Here is a 7797-nt window from a genome sequence, read left to right as displayed (position 1 = left end):
AAAATATAGGGGCGGAGAAAATAAGAGGGGCTGCTGCCCTGCTCTCCGCGGCGACTGGCTCCCTCGTCATAGGGGAGCTGCTCCACGCCCTCGCCAGGGACCCTGCAGCTGGTAGGACGACCCGCGGTAGTCCTCACAACCGGCCGGAAAGCGCTGCGCTGTCTAGGCCGAATGGGGAAATCTGTGGAAACCCAAAGCGGCAGAATCTTTGTCCAAGAGGGGTGGGTGGGTGGGTGGTGGTGGGGGTGGGGTCGCCGACATACAAAAGGAAGTTTTTTTTTCAATAACAGACAAATGTGACAAAAAGGTCTGAAAAAAAGAAGAAAAGACAAGGTTCAAATTTCGTCTCATGTGTGGTGAACGCTCGTCTGGCGTTTGTGTGTCGCACACGGAGCGGTTACACGACCTTGGAATCGGCTTACGAATGTGAGCCGGTACTATCCTCCTGGAGGTCCAGGGGTTCCTTCTCATGTGTGGGGAACGCCCTCCTGACGTTCTTTTTTCGCACACAGAGAAGTTACATGGCTTTGGAATCGGCTTACGAATGGGAGCCGGTACTATCCTCCTGGAGGCCCAGGGGTTCCTTCTCATGTGTGGGGAACGCCCTCCTGACGTTCTTATTCTCGCACACAGAGAGGTTGCCCTCCTGCTTTATCCTGTCTGTGTGAACACAGAACTCACGTCTTGACCGGATATGTTTTATGCAATAGATTACATCACTCACCTTTTTGAGGACCCTATAGGGGCCTTGGAACAATGGCTGGAGCTTCTTTGTCACCCCTTGCCTATGTTTGGCGGTGACATAAACTCTGTCACCAAGGGCGAGCTGCTTTATCCGTGCCCTCTGCCGTTTTGCGTGCCTCTGAATTGTGGCAGCCTCGATGAACTTTTGGCACCTGCCAAAACATGAGTTAGCTAAAGCCATTGTTTCGGCTGCTAAGTTATCCGTAGTATACCACGGGGCGTTGGGCCTGGTGAACTCAGCTATAGGGAGGACAGGGTCTCTGTGGAACAGGAGGAAATGCGGGGAATCCCGCAGGACTCTATGATACGCAGAATTGTAAGCTAAGACCGCCAAAGGGAGCATCTGATCCCAGCCTGTTTGATTATCCTGGACGAGGGACCGTAAGATTTTTATAATGGTCCCATTTACCCTCTCAACGATCCCGTTGCTCGAGGGATGAAAAGGAGTGATCTGGTGATGGCTGATGTTCGCCATCGCCATCACCTCTTTGAACGTCTCGTTCATGAATTCTCCACCCCCGTCAGAGATCACCTGCCTCGGAGCACCGTGTATGGCCAGGACGTGGTTTAGGAAAGCTCGGGCTACAGTCCGCGCTTCTTTGGAATTAATGGGCACGGCGACCAAGAAGCGGCTTAGGACATCGACTACTGTCAGGATGTACTTCGCACCATTTAGGGAGGTGGTTAACGGGCCAATGAGATCAACATGTACCCTCTCAAATGGAGTTTTTACGTCAGGAAACTGTCTAAGTGGAGTTGGGAGGTCATAGGAAGGTTTGCAAATGATGCAGATTTTGTATCTTTTTACAAAATCCTTCACATCCTCCGACATTTTCGGCCAGAATGCAAATTTTTGTAGCCGTTCCAGAGTAACTTGGACTCCGCCATGGCCCGCCATAGGAAGGCAATGGGCAATACGTAAGGCTGCTGCCTTTGCTCCTTCAGGGCATACCAGGCGAAGTTCCTCCAACTGGTTCGCATTTCTACGCGCATGATATAGGAGTCCGTCGGGGAGGAGTCGAAACTCCCCGATCGGCACTCGTAGGCGCGGAATCTTAAGCGCTCCTGACGTTGCCCCTCGGAGGTATTCTTTAAGTCGACCCCAATCAGGGTGAGCATCTTGCTCCTTGCGGATCTCTAACTGGTTCCACGTGATGATATCCTCCTCAGAATTTGATTTTGAGTTACCCCTGCCACCCGTGGATATGTGGGAAACTATGAAATCATCTATAGGGTGGTCAGCCCCCCGTATCCGAGAGAGTGCGTCCGCGACAACATTCAGTCTCCCTATGATATAATTGACTTCAATATCAAAGTCGGCGATCGCCATTTGCCACCGAAGAATCCGAGTGTTCGTGCCCTTAACAGTGAAGAGCCAGACCAAAGGCCTGTGATCGCTCAAAAGTCTCACCGGATATCCCATTAGCGGGCGATTAATCGTGAGACCGTACACCGCCGCCAACGCTTCTCTCTCAACGGTACTATATCGTCTCTTGTGCTCGTTAAGAGTGCGACTGAAATAGGAGAGTGGGCGTCTCCTGCCTTCGTCATCCTCTTGCTGAAGCACGCCCCCAATCGCCGAATCACTGGCGTCAGTGGTGAGCAAGAAAGGTTTCGAAAAATTTGGGTAAGGGAGGACCACCATGGAGGACAAATGGGATTTGAGGGACTCAAACGCATGTAATTGAGGAGGTGTCCATGGACCAAGCTCACGATTCTTGTGCTTTCCCGCTACGTCACCCTTCGTCATATCGACCAAAGGCAACGAAATCTCAGCAAAGTTAGGAATAAACTTCCTGTAGTATGCCGCTAATCCCAGAAATGAAAGTAGCTCTTTCTGACGCGCTGGCCGGGGGAAAGTTTTGATGGCTCGGACTTTATCATGCTGAGGCTTTATCCCGTCCTGGGATATAACATGACCTAGGTAAGCGACTCCCTTCTGGAAGAAATGACATTTCTCCAGCCTCAATGAGAGGTTTGCCTCTTGCAACCTCCGAAGGACATCCTCAAGATTCTTGAGGTGATCGACCCAAGATGTTCCTAGAACAATGATATCGTCCATGTACACCATCGCACTAACCCCTAACAGCCCCGTTAACACCTGATTCATCACCCTTTGAAAACAGGATGGAGCCTCTTTTAACCCAAAGGGAAGAGACGTGAACTCGTAATGCCCTTCGGGCGTCGAGAACGCCGTTTTCTCGCAGCTGCTCTCCATCAGCGGGATTTAGAGATACTCTTGCTTAAGATCTAGCAGTGAGAATATGACACTGGAGCCGAGACTGCGCAGCATCGAGTCAATATGAGGAAGAGGGAGCCTATCATCAACTACGTGTCGATTTAGAGCACGAAAGTCAAGACAAAGACGAAGGGTTTTATCCTCCTTAACAACTGGAACAACAGGAGCATTGTAGGGAGAACGAGATGGGCGAATGATCCCCTTACGGAGCATATCTCCAATGAGTTCTCTAATCTCCCCTCTGTACTTCTCAGGAATGGGATAAGATTTGCGGTGGACCGGCGGTCCAATGGTCCGAATCTCGTGTAGGAAGTGAGGCGTCACGGTAAGTGGATCCCCTGGTAAGGCAAAAACATCGCCATATTTGACCACTAAAGAGGCCAGAGCCATATTTTCCTTGCTATGCCTATTAGGGAAAATTTTCCCTACTTCCAATCGTAACTTATCACCACGAGAGCTATCCACTACGTTAGACGCCTGCACCGTTCCCACCGAGACGTTAGTTCCACCATCTACTAGCGCAATCTCCCCTAAGAGGGTAAGTTCCCCAACCACTTGGTCTTTGTGGATCTCACGGGTATCCGGGCTCAAATTAAGGAATGGAATTTTGCACCAAGCCTTTCCATTTTCCATCCTGAGCAGCTCTACTACTCCCTGGCCAAGCAAGCTGGCACCCTCGGCGTATGGGCGTGCTGTAAACAGCGCCGAGACGGCCTGACCTGCGGGAGCGAGCTTGTCTGCTCTCTCAAGTGTTAACGTTATGGTTCCGCCTGAGAAACCCGGTACCCAATGAGCCTCACTGGTCTTAACCGGAAACGTGGCTGCTTCACTTACCCCCTGATAACTGTGGCGCTCCTCGCACACGGCGATGAGCGGTGGGGAATGCTGGACCGTCCTGGCAAGGATTACTGGAACATCCTTGTCGTTCGCCTTGAACGTTAAAGGACGGCATGTCAAAGACACCTTATGCGCTGCGAGGAAATCATACCCGAGGATGAGTTTGGAAGGAAGACCTTCAGCAGGGATGATGAAGAAAGAATGGCGGAACGGAAACCCAGCGAGATCAAACCGAACATCGACTTTGCCAAGATTTAGCATCTCTAAACCGTCGGCCACTATGATTCTAGTGGTACCAACCTGGGAGCCTTCCATGGTGGCAGGCAAAATGATCTTATGAATAAGGAGAGCACAAACGGATCGAGTAGCGTGGGGCTCTAACAAAGTAACCGCCACCATAGCCAAACCGCCACTAGCGCTATGGGAGCTGGCCAAGTCGACGTGAACAATTTCCACTCTCGACTGCCGCTCGACCGTCACCTTGGGGTATGCTTTCCCCTGCGCTGGCCGTTTTTTGACGAGCCACTCTCCACGAGACCCATCTGGGCCTCCTGACCGACACTCGTATGAGCCGTCTCAGCCTTCCAGATCCGCAAGTGTGGCAACCCGTGCTTTCCCGACCGCGTGCTCTAAAATAGCACGCATCGGTCTCGTGGCCCACCTTCTTACAATGGGTGCAATATGGACGCTTGTGACCACCACGGCCCCGGGTACGCTTCCACGTGTTTCTGTGTCCCCCTGCCCTGTGAGAAGAGTATATGTGTTCCTCTCGAGGCCGCGCCCCGGTCTCTCGCTCATGGCGAGGGCGCGCCTCGATCGCTCGCATATTGCGAGGATTGGTCTCTTTCTCCCGCGAAGTGCGAGGTGAGGAAAAGTCTGGGACTCTGTGTAATGTGGATATGGGATATGATTGTGAGTGTGGTTGGGAAATTGCGTCCGCGGCCGGGTATTGGTGTGACACAGCGGCTGTGGCTGGATATAAAGCCATGGGCGAGTCTGCACCGCCCGCATACACCGTCTTCACAACGCAACTATGCCTCTGGGCATAGTCAATGGCCGCATGGAGGACACCAATAATAGAAGATTGCTGTTTGCGAGTGAGGGTGCCCGCGAACTGCGGCGGCATAGCCCGGTTAATACGGGTCACAGCCGAAAATGTGGCCCAATCCTCCCGCTCTGGGTGGTACACCGCATAGGACGAGACCATATCAGCCAATCGGAGGGCGAAAAATGTGAGCGTCTCAGAAGGTTTCATGACTGCCTCAGCGAGGCGGTCGGTCAAAGCATCTGCCGACGCGGGTGCATAAAAAAAAGTCGCGGAACGCGAGTTTAAATGCTTCCCAATCACTGGGATGCCTACCCTTTGCCAGGCGAGCAGCTATCGCGGCATCACCGGCTGTTTTCTGCTGAGTAACAGCAATTTTGTCTGCGTCAGGGACCTCTGGAGACCACCTTTCCTCTAATAAGGAAAGCCAAGAGGTCGCGTCAGTACAGGCAGGGAGGCCACTCATGGGGTGGTGGTTAATGCCGGAGGAAAGAAAAATTGGGACATCCGCAGTCGCCTGCAGCACCCTGGCCTGCTAACTCACAGGTCCCACCACGTGGGTGCTGGTATTACGGCGAGACATAGTTAGAATACCTATCAACCCTAGCCCTATCTAGCACTCCTTTGTGTTCACTGAGTAGTCCTAACAGTGTGAAATGGTATGTGGAAATATGTTCACTGAGTAGAGGAATGGGTGCGTGTAATAATGCCAACTGCAACACACCGTCGCCACCACTATGGTATGTTTGGCCGAGCGGGGCCGAGCGTGAGTGTGTAGGCTGACAAAAACATTTTCCTCTTTGATTCTTGAGGTTTTATCTGGGTTATGTTTCTCTTCCATTCCTAATATAATTATACATTTATTTTTGTCTGCTAAGTCTCTTATAATATTCTCCTTCTGTCTCATCACTTTAATAACTGAGTCTTCAGTTTGTTCTTTCATTTGCTGTTTAATTATATCAGTAAATGCAACTTAACTGTTTTCTTGGATTGTCTTCCAACCCTTAGCTTCTTTAGCTATGGCCTCTTTGTTTTCTTTGTTATTCCTCTGTAATTCTTCATTCTCCTCTTTTACTTCTTTTAACTGTCTCTTTAGTTCTTCTATTTCCTTAATTAAGTTTTTGTTTGCCCTCTCTAGTGCTTCCAATATTTCAACCCTTTCAGCCATTTTTGACATTCTACCGAACCTACTCTCCCAATGTTCAGTCATTTGTTCAAGTTTTTCTTCGAGTCTTGCCAGTCGGGGGAGGTTGGTATCCTCCCCCCCTCCTTAAATCCCTGGAAATTATTGTCCTCACCTTCTATTGTGCTACTCATATCTATGTTTCTAATCTTTACATTTTTGTTAGACCCTTCATCGTCATTAAACTGGTCCGGCCCTCTTTTGTTTACATGGCGTCTGCCTGCCTGAGCCAAGTCCTCTCCTTCCTCATTTCCTTCCATTTCCCTCAGTAATCCCTCCCCTTCTCCTTTTTCCTCACTTTCCCACTACACCACGAGCAATCCCCCCCCCTCCTGTCAATACAATAGGTATTTCCTTTGCTTTGGGATCCACGAAAATTTCACTTTTTCTTCAGAACGTCCTCTACGCCGTCCGTTCGGTGGAGTGTGTGTGTGTGTGTGTGTGTGTGTGTGTGTGTGTGTGTGTGTGTGTGTGTGTGTGTGTGTGTGTGTGTGTGTGTGTGTGTGTGTGTGTGTGTGTGTGTGTGTGTGTGTGTGTGTGTGTGTGTGTGTGTGTGTGTGTGTGTGTGTGTGTGTTTACCTAGTTGTATTTACCTAGTTGTATTTTACGGGAAGGGGAGCTATGCTAGTGGTGTCCCGTCCTCATATCTCATTTTATCTAAACTATTTTTAAATTCATGTATTGTTTTTGCACACACCACTTTCTCATCTAACTTGTTCCAACTGTCTATTACTCTGTGAGGAAAGTTGTTCTTTTTCAGATCTCTTCTGTAGCTGTCTTTCTTGATTTTCTTTCCGTGTCCTCTTGTATTTCTATCATCCCATTTTATCAGATTCTCTCTATCAATAATTTCTATGCCTTTCATGATTCTGTAAATAGCTATCAAATCTCCTCTCTTCTTTGCTCTAGTGTCTGTAGTTCAAGTTTTGCTAGTCTCTCTTCATATGATAGTTTTGAAAGTGTTGGGGCCAATTTTGTAATTGCTCTTTGTATTCTTTCAAGTTTTTTTTTATACATTTTTTTTGTACTTGGTGACCACATCCTTGCAGCATATTCCAATCTTGGTCTTATCAGAGTGATTAGAATTTTCTTCACCATTTCTTCATCCAGGTATGTAAATGGCACTTTAATTGTTCTTATTAAATCATAAGTTTCTCTAAAAATCTTATTTATATGTTTCTCAGGTGACATATTGTGTGTGTGTGTGTGTGTGTGCGTGTGTGTGTGCGTGTGTGTGTGCGTGTGTGTGTGCGTGTGCGTGTGCGTGTGTGTGTGTGTGTGCGTGTGTGTGTGCGTGTGTGTGTGCGTGTGTGTGTGCGTGTGTGTGTGCGTGTGCGTGTGCGTGTGCGTGTGTGTGTGTGTGTGCGTGTGTGTGTGCGTGTGTGTGTGCGTGTGTGTGCGTGTGTGTGCGTGTGTGTGTGTGTGTGTGTGTGTGTGTGTGTGTGTGTGTGTGTGTGTGTGTGTGTGTGTGTGTGTGTGTGTGTGTGTGTGTAATGTGGCAGCTCATTAATATAAATACAAAACAAAATAGGACCCAATACGAGTTTATTGAGAGAGACTAGCGAGAGAGGACGTGCACAGATTGTCCCCGATATTGGTGGATATTTTTCAGATTTTTATATAGGTAAACATTTATACCCTGTTGCATAGTTTTGACAAAATAAGAGTTATATGAAAGCTAGTTGAGAAATCAACAAGAATAACTAAGAACAGAAATAGATTGACGTAGGCCTATGAATAACATGACTG

This window comes from Oratosquilla oratoria, chromosome 24 (genome assembly GCF_046742065.1).
Source record: "Oratosquilla oratoria isolate Oo_2021 chromosome 24, ASM4674206v1, whole genome shotgun sequence".
NCBI classification, from domain to species: Eukaryota; Metazoa; Arthropoda; class Malacostraca; order Stomatopoda; family Squillidae; genus Oratosquilla; species Oratosquilla oratoria.
This window is presented reverse-complemented; position numbering follows the sequence as displayed.